This window comes from Diabrotica undecimpunctata, chromosome 10, assembly GCF_040954645.1.
Source record: "Diabrotica undecimpunctata isolate CICGRU chromosome 10, icDiaUnde3, whole genome shotgun sequence".
In the NCBI taxonomy this organism is placed as follows: domain Eukaryota; kingdom Metazoa; phylum Arthropoda; class Insecta; order Coleoptera; family Chrysomelidae; genus Diabrotica; species Diabrotica undecimpunctata.
Window position 1 is genome coordinate 34,608,723 of NC_092812.1, and position 17,338 is coordinate 34,626,060.

The window sequence follows — 17,338 nt, forward strand, 5'->3', positions numbered from 1 at the left end:
ATAGTTGCAAAATTGTTGTACAGTAAGGTTTCGTTTTATGCGGTCGATAGGTTACAAAGAAAAGTAAAAATAAAAAAATCTCATAAAAAAAGACATTACTTGCCTCGAAAAAGTAGTAATACGTTTTGTAGCCTTCTAAAATTACATAAAACGAAAACAAAAACAAAAAAAGTTTGCAGAAATTAAAAGAAATAGGCTGCATGATAAATTATTTTGAATATCTGAAAGAAATTCATACAAAAGCTTAAAAAAAACTTGTATTCAAAAACTTCGATTCAGAGCAGAGGCTATACCGCTCTGAGATATCTAAAGAGGTCGAATACGTATAAGCGTCTTGCCGCTGCCCTGTATCGAAACAAAAATCTAATACCGTCATTATGTTTTATTTCTTTACTCCGTTTGGAGTACCAGAAACTGAATTCACTACGAATTTTGACCATGATGAACGGCAGGTGGAATACAATTTTTAGATTCCCTTGCCGAGTAATTTATCAAGCTGTTTGCTTTGCACGTTTTAGAAGGCACAATGGTAAAAATTTGAATTCGGTTTCACCAGGTAGAAATCGTATGATTTCTCTTTTTGTTATTAGATGGCGTAGTTACGTCCATAAATCCATCGTCAGACCTGTAATAACATACGGATGCGAAACGTGGACCATGACCAAAGCAAACGAAAAAAAGCTCAGACGCTTTGAACGAAAAATACTTAGAAAAATTTTCGGACCTCACATTGACATCACCACAAACCAGTATAAGATCAGAACCAATATCGAATTAAAAGTACTCTACAATGACGCCGATATTGTCCAAGAAATTAAATCACAGCGACTAAGATGGGCAGGCCACGTGCACAGACTGCATAACGAGAGACTTGTAAAACTGGTATGGGAGGAGATTCTCACAGGCAAAAGACCACTCGGACGTCCCAGAATGCGATGGAGAGATAACATCCAAGCAGATCTCCGGAAAATAAACATTCCATTGACCCTAGCTTGATGGAAGACCGAACAAATTGGAAAAAAGTTGTACAGTCAGCCAAGACCCACCCAGGGTTGTAGCACTACGTGATGATGATGATGTAGTTACGTCCGTAAATAGTTATTTAGATAACTATTGGTCTACGACGGGATAGATTTTGTTTCGATTCAGAGCAGAGACTATACCGCTCTGAGGAGACCTAAAGAGGTCGAAATACGTATAAGCGGCTTGTCGCTGCCCTGTATCGAAACAAAAATCTAATACCGTCATTATGTTGTATTCAAAACTTAATTAATTTTATTTTATGGGGAAAGTAATAGGTACATATAGTTTTACATTTACATTTTTAATCATTATCGCTATCTGATAACGGTTTGCACCGATTGCGAAGTGGCTCAAAATCATCTTCATCGTCTCTGCAATAGATATTTGCGGTAAAGGCGATGGATTTTCACAAACTTTACACTCTGTGTAGCTCTTCCTTTTGTGACAATTCTTCTTCTTCTTTCTTCTAATGGCGCTACAACCCTTTGTGAGTCTTGGCCTGCTTAACAATATTCTTCCATTCTGCCTTGTCGGATACTTTCCTTCGCCACTGCCTGATGTTCATGGTTTTAAGATCCCTCTCTACGTCGTCTATCCATCTTTTACGGGGCCTTCCTCTTGTTCTGTTTCCTTGGGGCTTCCATCTCTGGACTACTTTTACAGCTCGATTATCTGGCATTGTTTCTAGGTGACCAAGCCAGTTTAGTTGGGTTGGTCCAAATATCTTCCTTAGTATTTTGCGCTCAAATATTCTCAGTTGATTTTCATCAGTGGTTGAGAAGGTCCACGTTTCACATCCATATGTGACCACTGGTCTAATTACTGTTTTGTACCTTTTCTGACAATATAATCAGTAATTAAACTTTGCGATGATGGTGCTAGTCATTTTTTTTTTTTTGTAGCTGACGATATCCTGGCATGCAGTTCTGCAGCTCACGTTGTAATTTAAACGCTCGTTCAGAATTGGGGTCATTAATAAGAAAATGATTTTCTAATTTACTGCAAAATTGAAGACCTCGAATTAATTTGGCAGTCAAGGGGGTTGGTTTTTCTTCCTCATCTTTATCATCTTCTAGATTTACGACGCCATCTAAAATTAAATCTAAAGTTTGTTCAATTATATCATGGCCACTTAATGCATCATCCACAAGCAATATTTGAATTATTGAATTATTCAATTGAATTTTTCATCTATATCATCGTGGCTAAAGTTATTAAAACCATCTCCGCCAATTTCATGTGCCAAATTAATTATTTCATCTGATAGTGTCGATGTTTGAATGGTTGCATTCCTTGTTACACATACAGGTCAAACCTTTTTCCAACAGGCATTTAAAGTTCTTGGTCTTATTTGAGCGGAAGCAGATGCAACATGAATAACAATCAAAAATAGAAAATTGCTTCCACACGTTTTCCACAGTACACTTGGCTTCTACTGCTGGCACGAAGCAATTATTGAACCATTCTGTAAAAATAGCTATTGTCACCCAGGCTTTCTTGTTAGCCATCCAATGCACTGGTAGTTGTTTTAAATATTTACCTTTTAAAGCACTTGGTCTAAGAGATTTATTTATTAAAAGCGGTTTCAACATCCAATCTCCTGATGCATCGCTACAAAGTAATGTTACTCGATCTTTACTTGCCTTATGTCATTTTTATTTCGCATACTTTTTCGATCAAAGACATATTTGTTGAGTTATTCGTATGAAAATTCGCTGTTTTCAACCATAAATAGCTCAAAAAGTATTGACTTTCTGAACAAACTCTATAAACAAAAGTTGCTTAGAATTTAACCCTCTATCGGTTTCCGTGATTATTTTGAGCAAAAGAATTTCCACCCAGAACTTTTGTTATTTGAACACTTTCCCATCAAATCACCAAATTTTAAGTAAATCTGTTCAGTCCGACAGAGGTGAATAACCCGACTGAATTATTTCTCTACACAGTTCTTCTTCACAATTTGTTTTTTGTTATGTTTGTCAAAGTTTCGTCTGTATATTTGTCCAAAATAGGTATCTTCTTTTGAAAATAATATGAATTCACTTTTTTTCGAATTGTTTGTTTTATAATATCGTATTACTATTGGGACTCTTTCCTGTTCACGTTTTCGGTGCTTATAAATATATTGTTCTCTCTTACCTCAGACCTGTCTGTCTTTGGAATTCTTCCTCTGTCGTTTGCTGATATTTCTTGAAGAAACTGTTTAAAAATATGTAAATTAAATTCAAAGTTTTAACTTTTTTGGCATCATGACATTAATTTCTTTTGACGTCACTGAATATATGATATAAAACGATCATTATTTTGCTATTACTGATATTGGTTCTCTAGTGTATTTATAAATTATCAAGCCTTGTTCCCATTCAGCGACATTCTATATCCCATGTAGGCCGTGGCAACTGCTATTATTCATAAAACAATATTTTAACACACATTTTATTTGTGGTAATCGTGATAGATATCATTGTGCAAATATTTTGCATGTGCCAGTCAAAATGTAAATATTTACCTACATATATACGTTTACAAGGCTTTGTCATAAGATACAAAAACTTGTTCTAGTAACACATAACAATACTAGCAAATTTGCGCACATTTTATCTGTTTACGTAGATGAATAATATGCTCCAAAATATTCACAAGTTTTTCACACACACAACACAAGTTTGTAACCGATATTCAAATGACCGAACCACATTTCTTAACATTTGTAAGTCAATTTTAATAAAAGCTTCTCTTATCGTTGTTGGAGGCTTCTGGTACACAAGGTCTTTTATATAGCCCCACATGAAAAAATCAATTTTGTAGAATTCTGGTGATCGCGGTGGCCAAACAGTTGGTCCTCTGCCTATCCACCTCTCAGGAAAGTTATTATTTAGATGATTGTGAATAAGGAGCAGTGTGGTGAACTGGAGCACCGTCGCGTCGTGTAAAAACCACATTCGTTATCGAAAATTAAGCTGTATATTTTGTAGTAATATTGTTGAATCGTATTTGTTGCTGTCGAATTAAAAAAAAAAACAGCAAATAAAATAAATGAACAATAGTGCTTCTTTACAGTTTTTCTTGTGTTTTTGTTTTTTTTTCTCTTTTAGTTAGTTCAAATGTTAATGTTAAGTTATCGTACAGTTTTTATAACATCAAAAAAACCTACAAATTGTTTTTGTAAGTATGAACCCTGTCTGTCCGTTGTTACTTATATTCAAAGATCATTTCTATTTGTAGAGAACTGATGATGCTTTAAAAAAAAGAAGCGAAACGTATTGTAGTAAATCGATGAAATAGTTAACGATTTTCATTTGCCCATTATTGACCGATCAAACCTCTGCAATTCAACCATTAAACCATTAAATATATTTTAAATTTAATTAACGGTCGTACTCTTCTCTCTCTCTCTCTCTCTCTCTCTCTCTCTCTATATATATATATATATATATATATATATATATATATATATATATATATATTCATCGATTTGTTGCGTTTTCTTTGAGAGACATACATAACAGTTGTAATCTTCTGTCATAAAACTGTACTATCATGCATTTCCAAATCGAGTATAAGAGGATACTCAAGAAAAACAGAATCGTATGAAAATACAAGGAAAAAGAAGAAACTACTCACACTTTGAAATTAACAAAGTTATGAGGATGAGGTTTTAATGATTGTAACTTTAATAGGTGAATACCATTAACCATAACGATATAGCCGTCTATTCGCTTATCGTTTTTTCAATTAATTCTATTTACACATGATTCTAATTACTTTTATCACATTAATGCACGTTTAAAAGTATTCGTCATCTTCTCTAATACATATTTATTGGTAACATAATAAGTTGAGCTGGAATTTTTTAATGACCAACACCTTTTGAACGTTAAATGGATAACGAACGTAAATTCTAATTCGTAATTAGCTGTAAATTTTAGAATTTTATACATAGAAAAGTTCTTTAGCAGTAAAAATCAAACAATTGCGTAGATAATTGTGATAAATGGTGATTATTAATATTTCCTATTTAACTTGAAACCATTGAGACACTGGAAAAACATGTTTTCCTGGAATCTATAATTATATGTTGCTCCCGTATCAATTTGATTACAACGAAATAACATAGATTGCTAAAGTAAATACATTGTATATAACAGTGCGTTTCAAGATATCTCACAAGCGATCTTACATTGTTTATATATTGTTTATAGTAAAAAATGACGTTTAATATTTTGCATATTTTCTTTATTGCTATTGTTGTTATCAGCAAATTTATCAAAAGCACTTGTTAGATACCTGTATCAACGAATGTCACGGGAAAATCCTTAGTTCTCTGGTCTACTAAGGTGCACCCAAATCAATCATGAAAAATTATGAATGTTTAAATCCAGTCCTTTTAGATGCAGATAATGGGACAACTCAATAAAAAAATTAAAATAAAAACAAAACTACAATAACAATTAACAATTATTACTATTCCAATTCCCTTTCATTCATAACAGAAGCTTTCTCAGAAACTCACGTTCTCCTAAATAATATTTTACACCTGAACAAATTGTGTAGATACATTTACATAAAATCTATGCTATTAATTATTTTCAAACGAAGTATATTTTGGCTTCTTGTTAATCTTTTCTTCTGATATAATTTCCATAGTTGGGCATTTTTTAGATGGTATCTTTTTTTTGCTATGTTAATATTCGAAAAAAGCCCACTTTAGATCTTTTACTATAAATGATGCACGATTCATTACGTACATAGGTATTATCGATAATACAAAAGTAAAACAATTTAGCTGTCTATGACGAGGAAGCTTATTATACTTTGTATCAAAGTTGAAGAGGAAAAATAACAAAACTCCAAGGAGTGAAGGCATAGCTGCAGAACTTAAATGTGGGGCTACTAATCAGATACATAAAATATTAGTTAAGAGCTTGAAATGAAGAACAAATTCTGGAAGTGGTGTACAGGGTGTCCCAAATTGGTATGTTTTGCAGGGTATACCGAAAACTAGAGGAGATAGAAAAAAAGTAGTTAAGATGTCATGACTTCTTTTTTCGTTTAAGTAACTATTGTCCAATCAAATCGTCAATAGCTCCCCACATTAGCGAGATACACGGCGATTATTGAAAAATGTTGAAAACGACAGGGTTAAATATCTTCTTTATTAAGAAAAATATTAAAGAACTTTTGATAGATATATTATAGAAGAGTTCAGTGGCGTACAATTTTTTTTAAGGGGTCTCACTACAAAAATATGATACAAACTTTTTTTTATATGGGACACCCTATATATTTTGACATTTTTCGTTTACATTTTAGTTCTCTTTCACCTGATATGACATGTTATATATCTATTTTCAGTCATTGGAGCTACTTTGCGAATAAACTGTTTATTTGAATTGTTTATTTCTCAAAATACGAACGATTTCTGAAGTGGAAATTGAAACGTCAATAAATTTATTTTAAAATTTAATTGTGGCTTATTCCTATTAAAATAGTAAAAATTTATTCCTCTAGGCCAAACATTTCTTATCAAAAATGTTATTTAAATTCGTTTTAAAGCTACCTATATATCCGAAAGCAGTTAGTTTAGTATCAAATATATTATGATAAACTAATTGATTATGCTTGACAAAACACTAACGTCTAAACCGAATCTTCCTTACCTCCTGATCCCCTGAAATAAGTGAGGATTTAAGTCATTCCAATGTAGTTCATTGTGCCAGTTAAATATTCCTGCACTGGACTGCAGGCTTCATCTCTAAACATTACCTTTAATATTACCTATTCGCACAAGCAACGCAAAGAAAAAATCAGGCATATAGGAGACTCCAAGGGCGAAGAACAAGACAAACAGAGGAAGAAGGTAGGCAGCTGAGACGAGAAGAAAAACGAATACTTAAAAAAAGAAGAAGAAAGAGCATGTAGAGAGCCAACTAAAAGAACTAGAGAACTATAAGGCACAAGCAGAAACGCGAAAGCTCTACAAGAGGATTAACCAGAACAGGAAAGAATTCAAACCTAGATTATCAATCGTTAGAAATAGAACAGGGGAGATCATTGGTGATCAGGACCAGATACTAGAAAGCTGGGCAGAAAACTTCGAGGAAAGGGTAAATATAAGAGGTGAGACAGGGCTCCACGAATCAGAAATCCAACTCGAGGACATTGACGACGAAAGAGAGAAAGATAATATCCCAACAGAGGAAGTCATCCAAGCTATACAAAAATTGAAAGAAAACAAAGCTCCTGGGGCAAATGGCATTCCTTCAGAGCTTTTAAAGCATGACAAAAAACCTGACATACTGTATATGAAGACTGGTAGAACTGATCTGGAAGCAAATAAAGTTGCCAGAAGACTGGAATGTAGGTATAATTGTACCTATCCACAAGAAATAAATAATATATAAATAAATACGAAACGTATGTAGAAACCCTGGAGGAAAGCTTAATAATGCTCACCAAGGTACATTTTCCCAGCTCATCCATTGACAATAATCCTTCGGTAGAGGTAGCTCATCCCAGAAGGCCTACTAAGGCGGACTGGAAATTAGCTACCGACATCACGAGACCGGAAAAAGTCAGGTGGGCCATCAATAAATTCCAGCCATACAAATCACCTGGAATGGACGGGATTTATCCAGCCTTGCTACAGAAGGGACAGGATGTGATCATCCCGCATCTAACAAAGATCTTCAAAGCTAGTTTGGCATGGAGATATATTCCAACCGCATGGCGAAGGGTGAAAGTCACATATATCCCCAAGGTTGGTAGGGTAATGGACCAGACCCCCAAGTCATACAGACCAATAAGTCTATCCTCTTTCCTAGCAAAAACGCTGGAAAGATTGATAGACAGGTATATTAGGGACGACGTGCTGATGGAGAATCCACTTAGCGATCGCCAATATGCATACCAGCCAGGAAAGTCAACTGACTTGGCGCTGGATGATCTTAACAGACTGCTCTCAAAGTCGCTAGATGACAAGGAGATAGCGGTGGCGACGTTTCTGGACGTGGAGGGAGCGTTTAATAACGTCTCCTTCGAGTCTGTAACGGACGCGCTTAAAAGAAGAGGAGTTCCTGCCTTCATATGCGAGTGGACAAAGGCGACCTTAACAAACAGGATCATTGTGTCCTCGTTAGGTGAAGCCACTATTGAAGCGAAGGCAGGAAGCGGCTGCCCACAAGGAGGAGTTTTATCCCCATTACTGTGGGCTACGCTTATGGACGACCTACTTAATACACTGTCCAGGGAGGGATTTTACTGTCTGGGTTATGCGGACGATTTGGTAATTGTAGTCCGAGGACGCTTTACCAAAATAATTTCGGAGAGACTTCAAGTCGCTCTGAGGATGGTGGACAGCTGGTGTGAGGAAGAAGGCCTGAAGGTTAACCCTAAAAAAACATCTGTTGTTCCCTTCACCAGAAAAAGAGCACTGCAAGGCTTACAGCCACTAGTGCTCAAGGGAGTAGAAATCCCATTCACAAGTCAGGCCAAGTACTTAGGTGTAATATTCGACCAGAGGCTGACATGGAATGCACACATTCAGAAAGTCACACAGAAGGCCACTATGGCCCTGAACACATGTAGACGAATGTGTGGTAAGAATTGGGGGTTAAATCCTAAAATGAACCTCTGGTTATACACAAGGGTTATAAGGCCCATGATAACTTATGGTTCAGTGGCGTGGTGGAACAAAACGCAACAGTCCGGGGCGATTCGATTGCTCAGTAGCACACAAAGGCTTGCATGCTTGAGTGTTACAGGAGCCATGAGAACAGCCCCAACGGACGCGCTAGAAGTTCTGCTAAACCTACCACCTCTGCATATATACATACAGAGTGAAGCCAGATCAACAGTACATCGGTTGATCCAAGGCCAAGTTCCAATAAGTATGATGCAGGGAGCTGATAACTTAAGGCTATACCAGGACATAAAGGCAGACCCCGTTCTAGGAATGCCTGTAGACCGAATGGTTACGAGGTATAGTTTTAACAAAAATTTTCAAATTACAATACCAAAAAGAGAGGACTGGGAAACTGGTCCGCCGCTAACAGCAAACTCAATATGGTATACGGACGGCTCCAAAACGGATACAGGTACGGGGGCTGGAATATATGGCATAAAACCAAGGACGGAAGTCCGGGTATGTCTAGGAACATACGCGACCGTATTTCAAGCCGAATTAGCTGCTATACACAGGTGCGCTATGGAACTAATCGGCCGAAATGTAGTTAACGATTCCATCGTTATCTATTCGGATAGTCAAGCGGCTCTAAAGGCTCTCAGTTCGGTACAGGTCGATTCATGGCTGGTATGGAACTGTTTGGATGTCCTCTCTCAGGTGGGAAGTCAAAACAGGTTGACACTTGCCTGGGTGCCGGGACATAAGGGTCATCGTGGCAACGAGAAGGCCGATGAATTGGCCCGAGAAGGCGCATCTACGCCACTGGTTGGTCCGGAACCCTTCTTTGGAATCGCAAACACGATAAAAAGGGCAGCCATACACAAATGGGTGCAACAGAAGTCTTGAGTGGTGGAACAACTCACCAGGACAGAGGCAGACCAAACAGTTCATCAAAAGACATTCGGCTAAATTTACAGCAGACTTACTTTCGCACAGACGCAGGACTGTCAGAATGATAGTGGGTCTGCTCACTGGGCACTGTAGACTCAATAGACACTTGAGTCTCATAGGCCTGACAGAAGAGGACACCTGTCGTTTCTGTCTGGAAGAAGAGGAAACCGCTCTACACGTTCTGTGCCATTGCGAAGGTCTCGCACGAATGCGGTTTCTAGAACTCGGAGAGGAAAAACCGGAAGCACCAGGCTACATGAAAAGGCCACTATCAAGGCTGTTGAGTCTCATTAAGAGGACCAAGCTAGATGAAGTGCTTTAAAATAAGGGGGAAACACAATAGATCTGCAAAGGTCGCAGTGTATCAGGCTCTATTGGCCGCCCCATTTTCTACATTCTATCCACAAGAAAGGAGATCAAACAATATGTAACAACTACAGAGGAATAACCCTCCTAAACGTAACATACAAAATATTGGCATGTATTCTTTACGACCGACTATCGGGATATTGTAAGACGTAATAGGTAAATATCAGTGTGGGTTTCCTAAAGAAAGATCAACGACCGATCAAATATTCCTTCTAAGGCAAGCTCTGGAAAAAACATAGGAGTATGGCATTGATACTCATCACCTGTTTGTTGATTTTAGATGTGCCTATGATAGTGTTGAAAGAAACGCACTGTACAAGGCCATGATAGAATTCAGCATACCAGTACACTTAAACGTCATCTGAACATCAAAACGTCAACGTGACATCTAAACGTCAAAATAAACTTATTTTAAAGTCAGATTGTGACTTATTCCCAAAAAAATAGTAAATTGTATTAAGATGTAAAAAGGCAATAAAATACAGTGTGTTCTATTTCGTGACAATTTTATTTATAAAATATGGAATCAATAATTTAAAAATAATAATCACTTAGAACCAACAATAAGCAGTTAAATATTTACTTTACTTTCAAGTTATGTAGGTACTGATTTTATTTTTGCTAAGTAAAACTGTCAACGGATTAGTATCCTAATAATAAAATGTTAAAATGCGTTACCATTGTTGCGAGTGTTTTATTTTTTAGTGCCTATAAAATGACGACAACTATAAACATTGTATTTGCATAGAAGCTTCAAAAACTGAAAATAGATATACAACATGCCATATCAGGTGAAAGAAAATTAAAATTGTAAAGAAAAATGTCAAAAGATATAGGGTGTCCCATATAAAAAAACATAAGTTTGTATTATATTTCCTTAGTGAGACCCTAAAAAAATTTTCGTACGCCACTGAAGTCTTTCATAATGTATCTATAAAAAGTTTTAATAAAGTTTTTTTAAATTGTTCTTAATAAAGATGTTTAACCCTTTTGTTGTCGACATTCTTCAATAATCGCCCTGTATTCTCGCTAATGTGGGAGCTATTGATTTGATTCGACAATAGTTACTTTAACGAAAAAAGAAATCATGACATCTTAACTACTTTTTTTCTATCTCCTCTAGTTTTCGGTATACCCTGCAAAACATAACAATTTGGGACACCCTGTACTGGTACTGTTTTTTCGTTACACCAGAAGGGTGGTCAATTGAAATGCATGAAATTTAGAGGTATATATAGAGGTATTAACAAAGTATACAAATTAATTTCGAGTATCCTAAATGGTCGCCTAAGTGCGTTTTCAGAAAAGCTTCTTGTCGAATATCAAAGTCTCGATCGACAGCGGAGCAGATTTTTGTTGAGGCAGACACTGTAAAATCCAACGAAGTAAATTGTATGAAGCCATGGTCGAATTCTACATTCCCGATAAACTAATAAGACTGATAATTCATAAAGGGAACTTCTTCTCTTATTTTATTAATCTTCATTAAAGGAAAAGGCAGTACTCGTTGTAAATATCAAATGTGGAGCCCAAGTTTTATCCTAGTCTCCTAAAGGGATAAAAAAAGGCCAGAAAAGTTTTTTTCACAGGGTGGGACACAGAATTTCTGTCGTCTTTCAAAATATACGTATAACTACATATAAAACAAAAAACGTCCAGTCCAATAAATGCTGGTACGACAAGGAAGCAGAGAGAACTTTAAAAAATTCTGCTAGGGTGACATGGGTCAACAACCCTTCAGAACAAAACAGAGTAAATAAGAAAGAATGAGAAACAAAGCTATTGTCTTCATCATCATTCTGGCTTTGTCACCCTGTGTGGATCCTAGCTTCCTCTCTCCAGTCGGCCCTATATATCGCCGTTCTCCGCCAAGCACGTATTCCCATATTTCTCATGTCTTCATCGATGTTATCAAGGAACCTTGTTCTGGGACTTTCCTTCCTTCTCTGACCAATGGGTCTATCAATGAGCGTTTTTCTTGCTGGGTCATTTTGTTCCATCCGCATTACATGTTCTATCCACTTCAGACGTCCTATCTTAATATGTTTTACGATATCAGGTTCCTGGTATATTCTATAAAGTTAATTTTACATACACCTCTCGTACCATTTTCCGTTCTCCCAATAATATTGATATCATCAACATAGGCCAGGATTTGCACTGATTTATTATATATTGAACCAGTGGTTGTGATTTGTGACATACGTATTACTTTTTCCAGAGCCAGATTGAACAGTATACAGGAGAGAGGGTCTCCCTCGCGCATCCTGTTATTTGTGTTAAAAGGTTCAGACAGTTCCCCTTAAATTCGTAATCTACATTCAACTTTTTCAAGAGTTAGTTTTGTTAAATTTACCAACTGATTTGGTATTATTAGCTCTTTCATTGCTTTGAACATTTCTCTTCTATTCCCAGAGTCGTAGGCTGCTTTGTAGTCTATAAATATGTGATTAATATCAATGCCATATTCCAGTGTTTTTTCCAAAATTTGTTTCAGGGTTGCAATCTGATGAATTGTCGATTTACCACCTCTGAAAGCAGCCTGGTATTTTCCTACTATCTGTTCTGCATATGGTACCATACCGTGACATAGTACTGTGGAAAATATTTTATACCCTGCATTTAGATCCTTTTTTGTGTATGGTACAAAGTATTCCAACCATTGGGGAGTGATTTCTGTGTCCAATTTCTATTATGGTATCATGGCCACATTCTTTATATAGTTCAGCTGGGAGATTATCTATTCCGGGTAATTTGTTTCTGACTGGCTTTTTAACTGTATCTTTAACTTCAAGAATCGTTGGTGGTTCCTCTTTTTGTTCCCCTTACCTCATCTCTTTCGTCTTCCAGGTTTTCTTCTTCCTCCTCTATATTAAGTGCCTGGTTAAAGTATTCCACCCATCTATTCAATACATCTTTCCTTGTTAATAGGTCGCCATTCTGACTTTTGCATTGTCTTGTGGTTGCCTTGAATTCTCTTCTGTTGAAGTTAACTGTCTTATAGAATGCTCTGAATTCTTTCTCTCTGTTGAGGTTTTCTATATATTTAAGTTCCTCATTTAGGTGGTAAGTACAAGATAAAATCGGAGAAGACCAGGCAGGTATCACAGCGGGGAAAGCATGCTTAGATCACATTTACACGGTCGAACAACTAATAGAAAAAAGAATGGCCAAAAATAGATCCGTCCATCTGGCTTTTGTTGATCTTAAGAAGGCATATGACTCAATACCTAGAACCAAGCTATGGGAAGCAATGGAAGACATCGAAGTTCCACGAAGATTAATAAACGCGGTAAAAGCACTCTACAAGAATAACGAAGTAGCTATCAAAACGGGCAATAGAATATGCAGGCCATTTAAGACGACAAAGGGACTACTACAGGGTTGCTCCACATCCCCCACCCTGTTCAAAATATTCCTGGAAAAAACCCTGAAACCATGGAAAAGAAAGTGCGAAGGAATGGGTATACCAGTAAGGAACGAATATCTATATACGCTAAGTTTTGCCGACGACCAAATAGTGATCGCACAAGACGAGGATGACCTCAGTTTTATGATGAGAAAACTGGAGCAGGAATATACAAAGAATGGGATGGAAATAAACCTAAAGAAAACTGAATACCTAACAACGGAGAATACAGAAATAAAACAGCTGGAAATAGACGAAGGTAAACAAATCAAAGGAACAGACAAGTATAAGTATTTAGGTTTCATAATATCAAACAAAGGAACAACGGAGGAAGAGATAAAAAATAGACTAGGACAAACAAGAGACTGCATACGAAAATTGAACCCGGTACTATGGGATAAGAACATCAGCATGAAAACAAAGAAAAAAATATATAATACCATGACAAGAAGTATCCTCACTTATGGGTGTGAAAATTGGACAATAAATAAGAAAACCAAAAACAAAATAAGAGCAACAGAGATGGAATTCCTAAGGAGAAGCTGCAGAGTAACAAGAAGAGACAGAATAAATAACATGGAGATTAAGAGGAGAATGGGAATGAACTCCGACATAATAGACTACATCGAACAGAAGAGATTAACATGGTACGGACATGTCAGAAGAGCAGACCAAAATCGGTGGTTAAATAGAATACCAGAGTGGAGCCCGATAGGAAGAAGAAAGAGAGGCAGACCCCGAAGATCTTTCAGAGATGAGGTGGACGAAGCAATGAGTAGAAGAAACCTACAGGAAGGGGACTGGCTAAACAGGAAAAATTGGAGAAAACGGTTGAGCGAAGGAATACAGTGAAAACTGTGGAAATCCTTGTATATATATATATTTAGGTGGTTTCGTTTTTTGTGGTGGTGGTTTACACTTGTAGATGCCATGAACTTAATTAGTTTGTCATTAAACGCCGTCGATCAATGATCAGTTAGAGCTGGTACAAACAAAAAAAGACATTTTTGAAACCGACCCGTCAAACATTATATGATTTTTTTTATTTTGTTGGACGGCATTAATTATAGAAATTCCATTTATTTTATTATTTTTGATTGTTCTGTACAAGATAAATAAATATTTTCTCCATTGTATGTTAAGCAATAGTTTGGAGAGGATGCATCCTTTATATTTGTAATAGTCGATCGTGAATCTCTACCACAGAAGTCCCTGTATAAAGTTGCATGCATAAATATATATGCATAATTCATAAATGAATTTGGTATAGTTAATTGTGTTACATTTTATTGGTTTTTATATAGTAGATATCTAAATTAGCGTGGTTTTTGATGAGTCACTCGTATCCTTCGTCTACCCAACTATTCAAATATGATGTATTCAATGTCCTTTGCTATATCTCCCAATTCAATTTGTTTGTGGAGTAAGATTATCTTAATACCGTATCTCAGTAATCGGCGTCACGTTCCGATAATGTTAACATTTTTTGAAATACATGCTAGTAATAGATAGCGACATATTTAACTTTGTTCCGTAGCAACTAAACTTGACGGTGATTGAAACAGAAAAAGTAAGTTTTCTTCTAAAATTATTTCCTTACAGTGTGTCAATTGTTGTTCCCAAATCGCCAGAGAATAAAACAAAAATTGTGAGTTCGTTATTGGCATTTATACTTCGAGATCAAGATACGTTTTCAATTAGAATTTTTACACTGACGACCAAAAATTTTAAGTCACGCTAAAATTATTTTGTTCTAAGCTTTTGTTTGCAAGTTTTTGATCCTTGTTCTAAAAAGAGCAGATATTTTGTGTTGAATAGCCATACAAAGTATATAGTGACCGTATTACCATCATTTCCAGCCGTATGTCCTTTATCCATCCCTTGTTTGTTTTTTTTACTTTGAAGATTTTTATATTGTATTATTTTTAGTTGAATATTTCAGTGACATGTGATTTTAACCACCTAGTCTGCTGATTTTTTCTCTTTTAATTTTATATTCTGAATTTTTTTGTATACGTTTTGAATACTAGTTAACATTGTATATATTGCATTCCATTTCGTTGTTATATGCTGTTTTAAAGATGAAGATTTTTTATGAAGAATACAAAGCCAAAAACATGGAGAAGAAACAAGCGTGTATGATATAGATAAAAATTGGAACAGATGTAAAACTATAGTACATTTGAAAATAAATGATTGATTAGAGAATTAGTCGGTAATAAATCTATCATATGACTGAAATATTTCTCAAAAACATCAACAGTCATTTGTTCATGGTAGTCGTTCGTAGAATTTGAAATAAAATCTAGCAAGTCTCCATCAACAAATCCTTTATCTCCTCCAATATGAGTGATAATGAAACGGCGACCTTTACCATTTGGAAATTTTAAGCTAGTAGACAAACTTTCTATAAATGCCTGACAAGTATTTGTAACCAGTTTATCTCGCCAAACGTTTTTTACAAAATGCCCTTTATTTATCCAAGTTTCAACTAAATAAAAAATATTTTTGCCTTCTCTCCTCAAATTTCTAATTTCCCTTAAATATTGCCTCCTCCAACAAATAATTTCTTCTTTCTCTACGAGCGCTGATTTTTTATTGTTATTCTCATAAAAGAATCCTTATCCCCGTTAAGTTTTCCACAATTTATCTCTTTCAGTGTTTGGCAAATATTCGTCTTCATTTATGTCTACCAAAAGTTTATCCAAACTAGGAATATTTTTTTGTAAATAAAATGAATGAAATTTTCTTCGAATCGATAGATTCACAGTATCGTCTATGTGAATGGGTTTTCTCCCTGTTGACGTTTTAGGTGCTTCTTTATACTTCCACTCTTTCGTTACTTTAATAGTCTATAAATAGTTGCTTCTCTAACTCCGGTCATATCTGAACACTTAGAAACTATACTTCGAACAGTACTTGTAAAATGTTCATGTACAAGAGCATCATGTACATTTAACACGTAAAGTTTTCATTGGTACGGTTAAATGACACTTTAATTTCACAAGAATAAAATTAGACGTTTGTGTCATTTTTGCAACCCAAGTTCACAACATTAATATCGCTTTTTATTATAAAACTAACAATTCTGCTTGTTATAATCACAGGGCTTTACATACACAACTTATTAATCTTAACTAAAATGATTCACAATTTGCAAAACAGGTTTTGTCGCTTGGAAATTTCAATCCTTTCTAAGAAATTTGAGGGCTTATAAATTGACCTCCTTTTTGGAAATTGTAAATATTTTGTAGGCGAAAGGGGGAGAATAGTGGCCGCCTAAGCATTTTGGTTTATTTATACCGCTACATAGCTTTACAAATTATACTGTTAACGTAAATAAAACTTCAAACCTTAGTACTTTACTCTATTTACGAAAAATTTTTTAACAGAACAAAAAAAAATACGGTTTTTCAGACTTCTGCTGGGGGCCATATTTACCCGCTGCCGAGGGGTAAAAGTGGCCACTGCCACTATTACCCCTATTTAAAAAATAATTAAATGCACAAATCGCAAATGTAAATTTTGCCTTCGAAATTGGTACAGTCTTTGTGTGCCCATTGGCCGCAAATGCTGCATTGGATTTAGAGTGCTCTGTTTTTACCGAAATCGCCACAAATTGTGCAAATATCTTCGTTAACGTCCCTATCACGGTCATTGTCATCATCCTCATCTTCAGATGATATATCTTCTGTGTTCTTATACAATTTCTTTTTGGAACTATTCGCGGAGGACTGGACTCTTCGGCAAAACATCGTCATTGTTTTAGGTACAGTTTGAACGAAACACTGTCAAGATGGCACAACAGGTATTAAACGCGAAATAATATTAGGCCGTAAATGTAAATATTTCATGGCTACCATTACTCCAGCGGCCACCATTTCCCTCTTTCTACTTGCAGAGATTGCGTACTTATTTGTTGATTAAAATAACTACAAAATTTAAGAAAAGAATTGAAATAA

At 35.7% G+C, this 17,338-nt stretch overlaps 1 protein-coding gene across 2 annotated transcripts in view; it reads left to right on the forward strand.

The window, feature by feature from the left end:
* The window catches only part of Gp150 (leucine-rich repeat domain-containing glycoprotein 150), a 53,404-nt gene that overhangs the window by 23,446 nt on the left and 12,620 nt on the right, over positions 1-17,338 (forward strand). The window contains exon 1 of one of the 2 annotated variants that reach the window (XM_072546816.1): positions 14,815-14,946. The exons of the other annotated variant lie outside the window; for it this stretch is intronic. The gene's annotated coding sequence lies outside the window, so the exon portion shown is untranslated. Of the gene's footprint in view, positions 1-14,814; positions 14,947-17,338 lie in introns of those variants that run through there. 2 annotated transcript variants of the gene reach the window in all.